The sequence below is a fragment of the Drosophila subpulchrella genome, unplaced genomic scaffold (genome assembly GCF_014743375.2).
Source record: "Drosophila subpulchrella strain 33 F10 #4 breed RU33 unplaced genomic scaffold, RU_Dsub_v1.1 Primary Assembly Seq393, whole genome shotgun sequence".
NCBI lineage: Eukaryota > Metazoa > Arthropoda > Insecta > Diptera > Drosophilidae > Drosophila > Drosophila subpulchrella.
Window position 1 is genome coordinate 55,001 of NW_023665615.1, and position 14,142 is coordinate 69,142.

General features: G+C 43.3%; 1 pseudogene; it reads left to right on the forward strand.

Moving 5' to 3' along the window:
• LOC119562134 overlaps window positions 1-9,183 on the forward strand; it is a 9,492-nt pseudogene extending 309 nt beyond the window's left edge.
• The last annotated feature ends 4,959 nt before the right edge of the window (window positions 9,184-14,142 follow it).

A 14,142-nucleotide genomic window follows, 5' to 3' on the forward strand; every position in this document is an offset into this window, starting at 1 on the left:
GGGTGGTAAACTCCATCTAAAACTAAATATAACCATGAGACCGATAGTAAACAAGTACCGTGAGGGAAAGTTGAAAAGAACTCTGAATAGAGAGTTAAACAGTACGTGAAACTGCTTAGAGGTTAAGCCCGATGAACCTGAATATCCGTTATGGAAAATTCATCATTAAAATTGTAATATTTAAACAATATTATGATAATAGTGTGCATTTTTTCCATATAAGGACATTGTAATCTATTAGCATACAAAATTTATCATAAAATATAACTTATAGTTTATTCAAATTAATTTGCTTGCATTTTAACACAGAATAAATGTTATTAATTTGATAAAGTGCTGATAGATTTATATGAATACAGTGCGTTAATTTTTCGGAATTATATAATGGCATAATTATCATTGATTTTTGTGTTTATTATATGCACTTGTATGATTAACAATGCGAAAGATTCAGGATACCTTCGGGACCCGTCTTGAAACACGGACCAAGGAGTCTAACATATGTGCAAGTTATTGGGATATAAACCTAATAGCGTAATTAACTTGACTAATAATGGGATTAGTTTTTTTAACTATTTATAGCTAATTAACACAATCCCGGGGCGTTCTATATAGTTATGTATAATGATATTTATATTATTTATGCCTCTAACTGGAACGTACCTTGAGCATATATGCTGTGACCCGAAAGATGGTGAACTATACTTGATCAGGTTGAAGTCAGGGGAAACCCTGATGGAAGACCGAAACAGTTCTGACGTGCAAATCGATTGTCAGAATTGAGTATAGGGGCGAAAGACCAATCGAACCATCTAGTAGCTGGTTCCTTCCGAAGTTTCCCTCAGGATAGCTGGTGCATTTTAATGTTATATAAAATAATCTTATCTGGTAAAGCGAATGATTAGAGGCCTTAGGGTCGAAACGATCTTAACCTATTCTCAAACTTTAAATGGGTAAGAACCTTAACTTTCTTGATATGAAGTTCAAGGTTATGATATAATGTGCCCAGTGGGCCACTTTTGGTAAGCAGAACTGGCGCTGTGGGATGAACCAAACGTAATGTTACGGTGCCCAAATTAACAACTCATGCAGATACCATGAAAGGCGTTGGTTGCTTAAAACAGCAGGACGGTGATCATGGAAGTCGAAATCCGCTAAGGAGTGTGTAACAACTCACCTGCCGAAGCAACTAGCCCTTAAAATGGATGGCGCTTAAGTTGTATACCTATACATTACCGCTAAAGTAGATGATTTATATTACTTGTGATATAAATTTTGAAACTTTAGTGAGTAGGAAGGTACAATGGTATGCGTAGAAGTGTTTGGCGTAAGCCTGCATGGAGCTGCCATTGGTACAGATCTTGGTGGTAGTAGCAAATAATCGAATGAGACCTTGGAGGACTGAAGTGGAGAAGGGTTTCGTGTGAACAGTGGTTGATCACGAGTTAGTCGGTCCTAAGTTCAAGGCGAAAGCCGAAAATTTTCAAGTAAAACACAAATGCCATACAAATATAATTATATTATATAAATCAAGCTAATTAATATACTTGAATAATTTTGAACGAAAGGGAATACGGTTCCAATTCCGTAACCTGTTGAGTATCCGTTTGTTATTAAATATGGGCCTCGTGCTCATCCTGGCAACAGGAACGACCATAAAGAAGCCGTCGAGAGATATCGGAAGAGTTTTCTTTTCTGTTTTATAGCCGTACTACCATGGAAGTCTTTCGCAGAGAGATATGGTAGATGGGCTAGAAGAGCATGACATATACTGTTGTGTCGATATTTTCTCCTCGGACCTTGAAAATTTATGGTGGGGACACGCAAACTTCTCAACAGGCCGTACCAATATCCGCAGCTGGTCTCCAAGGTGAAGAGTCTCTAGTCGATAGAATAATGTAGGTAAGGGAAGTCGGCAAATTAGATCCGTAACTTCGGGATAAGGATTGGCTCTGAAGATTGAGATAGTCGGGCTTGATTGGGAAACAATAACATGGTTTATGTGCTCGTTCTGGGTAAATAGAGTGTCTGGCATTTATGTTGGTCACTTGTTCCCCGGATAGTTTAGTTACGTAGCCAATTGTGGAACTTTCTTGCTAAAATTTTTAAGAATACTAATTGGGTTAAACCAATTAGTTCTTATTAATTATAACGATTATCAATTAACAATCAATTCAGAACTGGCACGGACTTGGGGAATCCGACTGTCTAATTAAAACAAAGCATTGTGATGGCCCTAGCGGGTGTTGACACAATGTGATTTCTGCCCAGTGCTCTGAATGTCAAAGTGAAGAAATTCAAGTAAGCGCGGGTCAACGGCGGGAGTAACTATGACTCTCTTAAGGTAGCCAAATGCCTCGTCATCTAATTAGTGACGCGCATGAATGGATTAACGAGATTCCTACTGTCCCTATCTACACAGTCGGTGTTTGGTTGCTCGCGAGAACAGACGTGTTTTTCCGTACGCTCCGCGAGTAAAGTGCATTTAGGCAGTAAAACAACAGGTACATTGTTGAAAATAGTGCGAAAATTCGTGTTTCGTGCTTGCGAACACAGTGCGTGTGTTTTCCGTTGAAATTCTGCGGAAATCGGGCGATATTCGCGTTTTTCTTTTTGGAAATTTTCCATTAAGACACGTGTGTCGCGAGAGAGGCGCTCTCTCGAGAGAGGCGTTTGCCTAATTTAGGCACATTTTGTCGCCCACAGCTGTGCGGTTTGTGTCTCCGCTGAACTTGGATCAGCTGATCAGCTGACCGAGCTTTTGAGAACCAGCTGATAGGAAGGGGTAAGTCTCGAATATCAAAGAGCTTACTTAGTAAGGCCGATAACCGGCAGATGGCGCCACCAAAAATGGTGGTCGACGAGTCCGGGAGCGAAAGTGCGAGCAGCCGTGGAAGCAGCTCGGGCAGAGGTGCGCGCCAGAGGCAAGCGCAACAAAGCGCCGCTGAGGGAGGCCTCGAGGTGCAAAGTGTTGGCGCTGGATGCAACCGCCCGCTGCCCCTGCCGACGCCTTTGCCGCTGTCCCCCGCCGCTGCCCCCGCCGCTGACGCTGCCGCAGTCGCAGCCGCTGCCGCTGCCGCAGCCGCTGCCGCCGCCGCGTGCCCCCGCCGCTGCCCCCGCCGCTGCCCCCGCCGACGCTGCCACAGTCGCAGCCGCTGCTGATGGAGGGACCTTCGTCGTGCCAGCCAGCATAGAGAATCCTTCTCGGACAGGGAATGGAGGGGAAACGGAGCCGTTGCTGCCGAGATGGGCGACATCCGTGCGGATATCCTGAGGATGTCCCACGTAGCGAGCCCTACCGTGAGCATTAAGACGCAGTTGTTGGCAAACCGCTACGAGGAGGTCGTCGGAGCCCTGCTGATCCGCATCGGAGTGCTGGAGGATCGCTTGAAGAGGCAGGACACCGGTCGCCTCGGCCGCCTCATATGCAGCCACCGCTGCTAGAGGCGCGCACCTAGTCGCCTCACCTGCTGCCCCTGTTGCCCCCCTTGCCCCCGTACCCGCACCGCGGAAGATTCGGGAGACATGGTCGGCTGTCGTTGCGTGCGACGACCCGGCCCTGTCAGGCAGGCAAATCGCTGAGAAGATCCGCAAGGAGGTAGCGCCCGCTCTGGGCGTACGAGTACACGAGGTGCGTGAGCTGAAGCGGGGCGGCGCGATCATTCGCACGCCTTCGCAGGCGGAGATGACGAAGGTCGTCGCCTCCGCAAAGTTCGCCGAGGTGGGCCTGAAGGGTGTCGAGGAACACCGCTGCGAAGCCGCGTGTTACGGTCCAGGATGTGGACACCTCCGTGGGACCGGACGAGTTTATGATGGAGCTCAGGGAGAAGAACTTCGAAGAGATGAGCCTCAAGGAGTTCCAGAAGGCGGTTGTCCTGGCGACCAAGCCCCTGGTCAGCTGCTGACCGGTGCCACAATCAATGTGACGCTGGAGGTAGACGACCAGGCGCTGGCCGTTCTCGAGGGCGGGAGAGTATACATTAAGTGGTTTTCTACCGCTGCCGCTCTCAGGTGCGAACCTACGCGTGCCCCGATGCCTTGGCTTTGGACCACAAGGTCAATGAGTGTCGGTACGCCCGAGAGAAGCAGGTCTGCCGCCAGTGCGGACAGAACGGACCACGTCGCGGCGAAGTGCAGAAATGCGGTGGACTGCCGCAACTGCCGTCCACAAGGGTATGCCCTCGGGGCATTATATGCTTTCGGGTGGCTGCCCGATATACGGCGCGCTGCTAGCCAGGGTGCAAGCTAGACATTGATAATGTTTAGCTTCATCCAAGCGAATTGTGGTCGAGGCCGTTGCGCTGTCATCGAGCTTGCCAAGCAGATGAGAGATGCTGGCCACCTGTTCGCACTAGTCCAGGAGCCCTACGTGGACGCTGGCAAGCGACTCACTGGACTGCCTGGAGGAATGAGGATATTCGCCGATAGGAGGAAGAAAGCTGCCATCATCGTGGACGACCCATCTGCCATCTGCATGCCCATCGAGGCTTGACGACGGACTACGGAGTGTTGCGTTGAGTGTCACAGGAAGATATGGCACAATCTTTCTGGCCTCCGTATACTGCCAGCATCTCTAGCTGCTCTGGAGCCCTACACTGACTACCTGGATTACGGTTCTGCTATTAGCTAGCAGAACACCGACAATCCTCGGACTTGATGCTAACGCAGTCTCCCCTATGTGGTTCAGCAAATCCCCAGACAACTCTGGAGACCGCCTGAACCGCGAACGGGGACAGCTCATGAACGAGTGGATAATCGCAAGCGGTTGCCAGTGTACTGAATACGGCCAGCCAGGTGTTCACGTTCGATAATCACCGCTCTAGAAGTGATATCGACTGACCTTCGCCAACGAAGCGGCGCGAGTTATGGGCAACCTACGATTGGAGAGTTGACTTCTGGGAGCTGAGTGACCACAACATTATCACTGTTGAGGTTACTCCAGATCCGAGCAGTACCGTTGAGAGCCTAGCTCCGGTAACCGCAATGGAAGCTCTCCAATGCAAGTTGGCGAAGATTCAGTGTAGAGTTAAGGAGTGCAGCACAGAGTCTCGAGGAACTGGAGGAATCGCCGTTGGACGACCATGTGTCTGCCCTTCGCTCCATCGTACACGATGTGTGCGACAGGGGTGATAGGGCGCAGGATACCTGCAGCGAGGGGAAACGTAATATGGTGGACTCCTGAGCTGAGTACCAAGCGCCAAGAGGTCCGGAGACTGAGGCGTAGGCTGCAGGCAGCTCGCCGGAGTGGCAACGACGATGCTGAGCAACTTGCCGCTGGACTGAGATTTGCCTCAGGCCAGTACAAGAAGCTTATCTTGACGACAAAGGAGCAAAACTGGCGGGACTTCGTGGGACGGCACAAGATGATCCATGGGGGCACGTATACCGAATATGCCGAGGCCGGAAGAAGACAGCGATCTCGGATGTCTCCGGTTCGAACGGCGCGCTTTCCGTAACTTGGCACGACTGCGCAAGTGTGCATCTCCGCAAACTTTTTCCCTGTTGCGGAGGTCGACGACACGAGAAGACATACCCCCTGGTGCCCCACCGATCCTCGAAGCCTTCGAGGTGGCAACCAGCGTCGCGAGGCTGAGAAGCCGGCGATCGCCGGGTTATGGATGGCATCACGGGCGGTATTGTCAAGGAGGTATGGCGTGCCATCCCTCAGCACCCTGACGAAGCTGTACTCTCGGTGCATCTCGGAAGGATACTTTCCGGCCGAGTGGAAGCACCCGAGAGTGATACCGCTGGTAAGGGGCCAGATAAGGACAGGAGCGATCCTGCCTCTTATCGCGGCATATGCCTTTTGCCAGTGTTCGGAAAGGCGCTTGAGGGAATCATGGTGAATCGGCTGAAGGATGTGCTACCGGATGGCTGCAGATGGCAATTCGGATTCAGGCCTGGACGCTGCGTGGAGGATGCGTGGATGCACGCCCAAAAACACGTCGCCAACAGTCGCGAGAGGAGGGTCCTTGGAATCTTTGTCGATTTCAAGGGAGCCTTCGACAACGTGGAGTGGAGTGCGGTGCTGGATCGGCTTGTCGACGTAGGCTGTCGAGAAATCGACTTGTGGAAAAGCTATTTTTCCGGCCGTAGCGCAAGCATCATCAGCAGGTATGAAGCAGCCACAGTTGCGGTTACACGGGGCTGCCCGCAAGGGTCCGTCAGTGGTCTCATTTATTTGGAATTTACTGATGGATGTGCTGCTTCAGCGCTTGGAGCCACATTGTGCTCTGAGCGCGTTTGCAGATGATCTTCTGCTTTTCGTCGACGGGAATTCCCGTGCCGATCTGGAGCGGAAGGGCGAGCAGTTGATGGACATCGTGGGAGCCTGGGGAGCTGAGGTTGGAGTGAGTGTGTCAACCAGCAAGACGGCAATAATGTTGCTGAAAGGACAGCTTTCACGCACGAGGAGACCGACGGTACGGTTTGCTGGAGCAAGCCTGCCTTACGTCACCAAATGCCGGTACCTTGGCATCTTAGTCGGCGAGCGGTTGAGTTTTCTCCCGCATATCTCTGCTCTCAGAGATCGGCTGGCTGGAGTTGCCGGAGGACTAGCGCGGGTGCTTCGAGTCGATTGGGGGCTCAGCTCCCGTGCTAAGAGGACGATTTACAGCGGACTCATGGTCCCCTGTGCACTCTTTGGTGCCTCGGTCTGGTACAAGGCGGCGAGTAGGGGCAAGTCCCTTAAACTCCTCACCTCGTGCCAGAGGTCCATCCTTTTAGGATGCCTACCGGTATGCCGCACAGTGTCCACGGTGGCACTGCAGGTGCTTGCTGGTGCTCCTCCAATGGATCTGGATGCTCACAGGATCGCCGTGAAGTTCAAGCTGAGGAAGGATGTCCCCTGGATGAGAGCGACTGGCTCCACGGACAGGACCTGTCCGTGTTGGACTGGAAAGCTAAGATGGCGCTGCTAGACGAACGTCTGCTAAATGAGTGGCAACTCAGATGGGATCGCGCGGAACACGGCTCCGTGACTCGCGAGTTTTTTCCCAGAGGCAGCGTTCGTCTACAAGAGGAAAAGACTTTGTCTTTACCCTCAAAGCCGGATTCTTGCTGACAGGACACGGGTCGATGAACGCATTTCTGCAAGGCAGGACCCTCAGCACCACGACCGCATGCTCATGTGGCGTGGCAAGAGAGGACTGGCGCCACATACTGTGTGAATGCCGCCTGTACAACGATTTGCGGGACCTGGACATGCCCCTTGGAGTCGTTCGAGACCAGGGAAGATGGATCGTCGCGGGAGTGGTCGAGACCCCAGAACGGATGCGTCTCCTAGAGTTTTTGCCGATGCTGCCTTCTCGAGGCGAAAGGATGGATGCGACGAGGGAGGAACCACAGGCGCCGGGACGTTAGTCCCACACCTCTTTTGCCGTTGTGGTTAGCGGCGAAAGAATACTGCCACAGCCTGCCATAGCTTGTCGTAGGAGGCGACTAATATGGCAATGGTTGCCCCATCCGAGCTTGTCGGAGCTGAAGGGGTGAGGCTCACCGAGCCTGTAATTTCGGTACCACGGGTTGAGCATGCTCCAAGGCTGCTCATTGAGGTTGGCCCCCTTGTGGGAGTATCGTGGTGGCTGTGGTTGACACCTATATCGCGGGTAGAGTCCTCGGGCTCGACGTGGATGTTGCGTTATAAAAACTCGGGTGCTGTGACCCACAGAACAGTAGAGATTTTAGATAGATCTCGCCCCTACGCAAGGGGGAGTGCTTGCCCGACAAGTAAGTACTCGAATTGCTACTGGGGTGGATGCTATGTACATAGCTATAGCTTCTAGTCCGGGGCGTTGGTCTGGCGCTTAACCTAGACCCGTGCATTATATACTCACTTGTGGGTATATTAGAATGCCGTGGTTGTAATCCCTTCATTGTGGAACACGCCACGTAAAATAAATTCGGAGGGATCCGAGACACACCTGTCCCTATCTACTAATCTAGCGAAACCACAGCCAAGGGAACGGGCTTGGAATAATTAGCGGGGAAAGAAGACCCTTTTGAGCTTGACTCTAATCTGGCAGTGTAAGGAGACATAAGAGGTGTAGAATAAGTGGGAGATATTAGACTTCGGTTTGGTTATCGCCAATGAAATACCACTACTCTTATTGTTCCTTACTTACTTGATTTAACTGGAACGTGTATCATTTCCTAGCCATTATACGGATATATTTATTATATCTTATGGTATTGGGTTTTGATGCAAGCTTCTTGATCAAAGTATCACGAGTTTGTTATATAATCGCAAACAAATTCTTTAATAAAACGGTGCATTTATGTATTTTTGATTTGAAAATTTGGTATAACTCCAATTACTCAGGTATGATCCAATTCAAGGACATTGCCAGGTAGGGAGTTTGACTGGGGCGGTACATCTCTCAAATAATAACGGAGGTGTCCCAAGGCCAGCTCAGTGCGGACAGAAACCCACACATAGAGCAAAAGGGCAAATGCTGACTTGATCTCGGTGTTCAGTACACACAGGGACAGCAAAAGCTCGGCCTATCGATCCTTTTGGTTTAAAGAGTTTTTAACAAGAGGTGTCAGAAAAGTTACCATAGGGATAACTGGCTTGTGGCGGCCAAGCGTTCATAGCGACGTTCGCTTTTTGATCCTTCGATGTCGGCTCTTCCTATCATTGTGAAGCAAAATTCACCAAGCGTTGGATTGTTCACCCATGCAAGGGAACGTGAGCTGGGTTTAGACCGTCGTGAGACAGGTTAGTTTTACCCTACTAATGACAAAACGTTGTTGCGACAGCATTCCTGCGTAGTACGAGAGGAACCGCAGGTACGGACCAATGGCACAATACTTGTTCGAGCGAACAGTGGTATGACGCTACGTCCGTTGGATTATGCCTGAACGCCTCTAAGGTCGTATCCGTGCTGGACTGCAATGATAAATAAGGGGCAATTTGCATTGTATGGCTTCTAAACCATTTAAAGTTTATAATTTACTTTATAAACGACAATGGATGTGATGCCAATGTAATTTGTAACATAGTAAATTGGAGGATCTTTGATCACCTGATGCCGCGCTAGTTACATATAAAAGCATTATTTAATACAATGACAAAGCTAGAATCAATTGTAAACGACTTTTGTAACAGGCAAGGTGTTGTAAGTGGTTGAGCAGCTGCCATACTGCGATCCACTGAAGCTTATCCTTTGCTTGATGATTCGATAATAAAGATGTTGCAAAGCGGGCATAATCATTATGCTTGCTTGCAGCATCGCACGCCACTTTGTTTGTGGTGTGGTAAGGTAGGGAAGAAGAAATATAAAAGACCTAAATGGAAACATCAATATATAAGTAAATATTGAACAAACAAAATGTATCGTCATCTTATTAGTGACGCGATGATAAAGTGGCAAACATATTCCATGTATAAATATTCCTATGGTATTAAAATTCAAGTAAAGAGGACATATATAAAAGTTTGTATATATGGTTCATTTCAATGGTAGCAGCGGTTGGTTGGTTGGTGTCTGCTCCTCTTAATTGTTCAAAACTTATGTTATGGTAGCAAGTCTATATCGTCATATTATTAGTGACGCGAAAAAGTAGTGGCAAAACATATTCCATGTATAAATAAATATTCCTATGGTATTTGAAATTCAAGTAAAGAGGCCATTCAAGTAAAGAGGACTTATATAAATATAAGTATATATAATGGTAGCAGCGCGGTTGGTTGGTTGGTGTGTCTGCTCCTCTTATTGTTCAAAACTTATGTTATGGTAGCAAGACTGTATCGTCATATTATTAGTGACGCGAAAAAAGTAGTGGCAAAACATATTCCATGTATAAATATTCCTATGGTATTGAAATTCAACTAAAGAGGACATATAAAATTACTATCAATGGTAGCAGTGGTTGGTTGGTTGGTGGTTGGTTGGCGGCTGCTCCTATTATTGTTCAAGACTTATGTTATGGTAGCAAGTCTGTATCGTCATATTAATACTTAGTGACGCGAAAAAGTAGTGGAAATCATATTCCATGTATAAATAGATTCCTATGGTAATGAAATTTTCAAGTAAAGAGAGGACCATTCAAGTAAGAGGACATATAAAAAGTAAGTATATGTTCCTCCAATGGTAGCAGTGGTTGGTTGGTTGGCGGCTGATCCTCTTATTGTTCAAAACTTATTTTATCAATATGAGTTTGGCAATACAATAAAGAAGACCAATCTAATCCCATATAAACTAAATGTATATATGGATATGCTTAGGAAACCCATATATTCATAAAAAAAATTATGTATAGAAAATTATACATATATCTTTTATATAAATGAATCGTATGGATATCGCCTTATGGTAGGTATAATAACTTTTTAAGGCATAATAATGTATAATATAGAAAATATACATTGAAATATAATGCATTTTTTATAGATATGGCGGCATATAAGTGCCATATACACAAGAATAAATAATAGAATTTACCAATATATAATTAAAATGAGATATATAAACCTAGTGAGGGGCCTGCACTAGTATATGAATCGTATGGATATGGCTTATAGGTATAATACCTATAAGGCATAATAATGTATAATATAATAAATATAAATTAAGATATGAATGAATTATATAAATATGGCATAGAAATGCCATATACATACATAAGAATAAATGGTAGAATTTACCCATATATCACTGAAACACGATATATAAACCTAATGATAGCTGGCACTAGTACTGTAAACATGCACGCAATAGTGCGGGGGTAAAAAACTACTATAGGAGGTGGTCGTTGGCGGGCCCCTCCTCGTATTGGTCAAAACTTATGTTATGCATATGAATTTGTCAATACTATATAGAACGCCAAGCATATCCATATAAACTATGGATATGCATAGAAATCCATACAAAAGTAAAAAAAATTATGTATAGAAAAATATACATATATTTATATAAGTGAATCGTATGGATATGGCTTATAGGTATAATACCTATAAGGCATAATAATGTATAACAAGTAAATATACATTGAAATGTGAATGCATTGTATGGATATGGCATATAAATGCCATATATATAGAAATAAATTGTATATCAATGATATAACAATTATAAACCTAGTGAGGGCGGCACTAGTGAATGAATCGTATGGATATGGCTTATAGGTATAATACCTATAAGGCATAATAATGTATAATATAATAAATATACATTTAAGATATGAATGGATTGTATAAATATGGCATAGAAATGCCATATACATAAGAATAAATGGTTAGAAATTTACCCATATATCACTGAAACACGATATATAAACCTAGTGATAGCTGGCACTAGTACTGTAAACAGGCACGCAATAGTGCGTGGGTAAAAAACTACTATAGGGAGGTGGTCGTTGGCGGGCCCCTCCTCGTATTGGTCAAAACTTATGTTATGCATATGAATTTGTCAATACTATATAGAACGCCAAGCATATCCATATAAACTATGGATATGCATAGAAATCCATACAAAAGTAAAAAAAAATTATGTATAGAAAAATATACATATATTTATATAAGTGAATCGTATGGATATGGCTTATAGGTATAATACCTATAAGGCATAATAATGTATAACAAGTAAATATACATTGAAATGTGAATGCATTGTATGGATATGGCATATAAATGCCATATATATAGAAATAAATTGTATATCAATGATATAACAATATAAACCTAGTGAGGGGCGGCACTAGTGAATGAATCGTTAATGGATATGGCTATAGGTATAATACCTATAAGGCATAATAATGTATAATATAATAAATATACATTAAGATATGAATGGATTGTATAAATATGGCATAGAAATGCCATATACATAAGAATAAATGGTTAGAATTTACCCATATATCACTGAAACACGATATATAAACCTAGTGATAGCTGGCACTAGTACTGTAAACAGGCACGCAATAGTGCGTGGGGTAAAAAACTACTATAGGGAGGTGGTCGTTGGCGGGCCCCTCCTCGTATTGGTCAAAACTTATGTTATGCATATGAATTTGTCAATACTATATAGAACGCCAAGCATATCCATATAAACTATGGATATGCATAGAAAACCATACAAAAGTAAAAAAAATTATGTATAGAAAAATATACATATATTTATATAAGTGAATCGTATGGATATGGCTTATAGGTATAATTACCTATAAGGCATAATAATGTATAACAAGTAAATATACATTGAAATGTGAATGCATTGTATGGATATGGCATATAAATGCCATATATATAGAAATAAATTGTATATCAATGATATAACAATTATAAACCTAGTGAGGGGCGGCACTAGTGAATGAATCGTATGGATATGGCTTATAGGTATAATACCTATAAGGCATAATAATGTATAATATAATAAATATACATTAAGATATGAATGGATTGTATAAATATGGCATAGAAATGCCATATACATAAGAATAAATGGTAGAATTTACCCATATATCACTGAAACACGATATATAAACCTAGTGATAGCTGGCACTAGTACTGTAAACAGGCACGCAATAGTGCGTGGGGTAAAAAACTACTATAGGGAGGGGTCGTTGGCGGGCCCCTCCTCGTATTGGTCAAAACTTATGTTATGCATATGAATTTGTCAATACTATATAGAACGCCAAGCATATCCATATAAACTATGGATATGCATAGAAAACCATACAAAAGTAAAAAAAAATTATGTATAGAAAAATATACATATATTTATATAAGTGAATCGTATGGATATGGCTTATAGGTATAATACCTATAAGGCATAATAATGTATAACAAGTAAATATACATTGAAATGTGAATGCATTGTATGGATATGGCATATAAATGCCATATATATAGAAATAAATTGTATATCAATGATATAACAATTATAAACCTAGTGAGGGGCGGCACTAGTGAATGAATCGTATGGATATGGCTTATAGGTATAATACCTATAAGGCATAATAATGTATAATATAATAAATATACATTAAGATATGAATGGATTGTATAAATATGGCATAGAAATGCCATATACATAAGAATAAATGGTAGAATTTACCCATATATCACTGAAACACGATATATAAACCTAGTGATAGCTGGCACTAGTACTGTAAACAGGCACGCAATAGTGCGTGGGGTAAAAAACTACTATAGGGAGGTGGTCGTTGGCGGGCCCCTCCTCGTATTGGTCAAAACTTATGTTATGCATATGAATTTGTCAATACTATATAGAACGCCAAGCATATCCATATAAACTATGGATATGCATAGAAATCCATACAAAAGTAAAAAAAAATTATGTATAGAAAAAAATATACATATATTTATATAAGTGAATCGTATGGATATGGCTTATAGGTATAATACCTATAAGGCATAATAATGTATAACAAGTAAATATACATTGAAATGTGAATGCATTGTATGGATATGGCATATAAATGCCATATATATAGAAATAAATTGTATATCAATGATATAACAATTATAAACCTAGTGAGGGGCGGCACTAGTGAATGAATCGTATGGATATGGCTTATAGGTATAATACCTATAAGGCATAATAATGTATAATATAATAAATATACATTAAGATATGAATGGATTGTATAAATATGGCATAGAAATGCCATATACATAAGAATAAATGGTAGAATTTACCCATATATCACTGAAACACGATATATAAACCTAGTGATAGCTGGCACTAGTACTGTAAACAGGCACGCAATAGTGCGTGGGGTAAAAAACTACTATAGGGAGGTGGTCGTTGGCGGGCCCCTCCTCGTATTGGTCAAAACTTATGTTATGCATATGAATTTGTCAATACTATATAGAACGCCAAGCATATCCATATAAACTATGGATATGCATAGAAATCCATACAAAAATAAAAAAAAATTATGTATAGAAAAATATACATATATTTATATAAGTGAATCGTATGGATATGGCTTATAGGTATAATACCTATAAGGCATAATAATGTATAACAAGTAAATATACATTGAAATGTGAATGCATTGTATGGATATGGCATATAAATGCCATATATATAGAAATAAATTGTATATCAATGATATAACAATTATAAACCTAGTGAGGGGCGGCACTAGTGAATGAATCGTATGGATATGGCT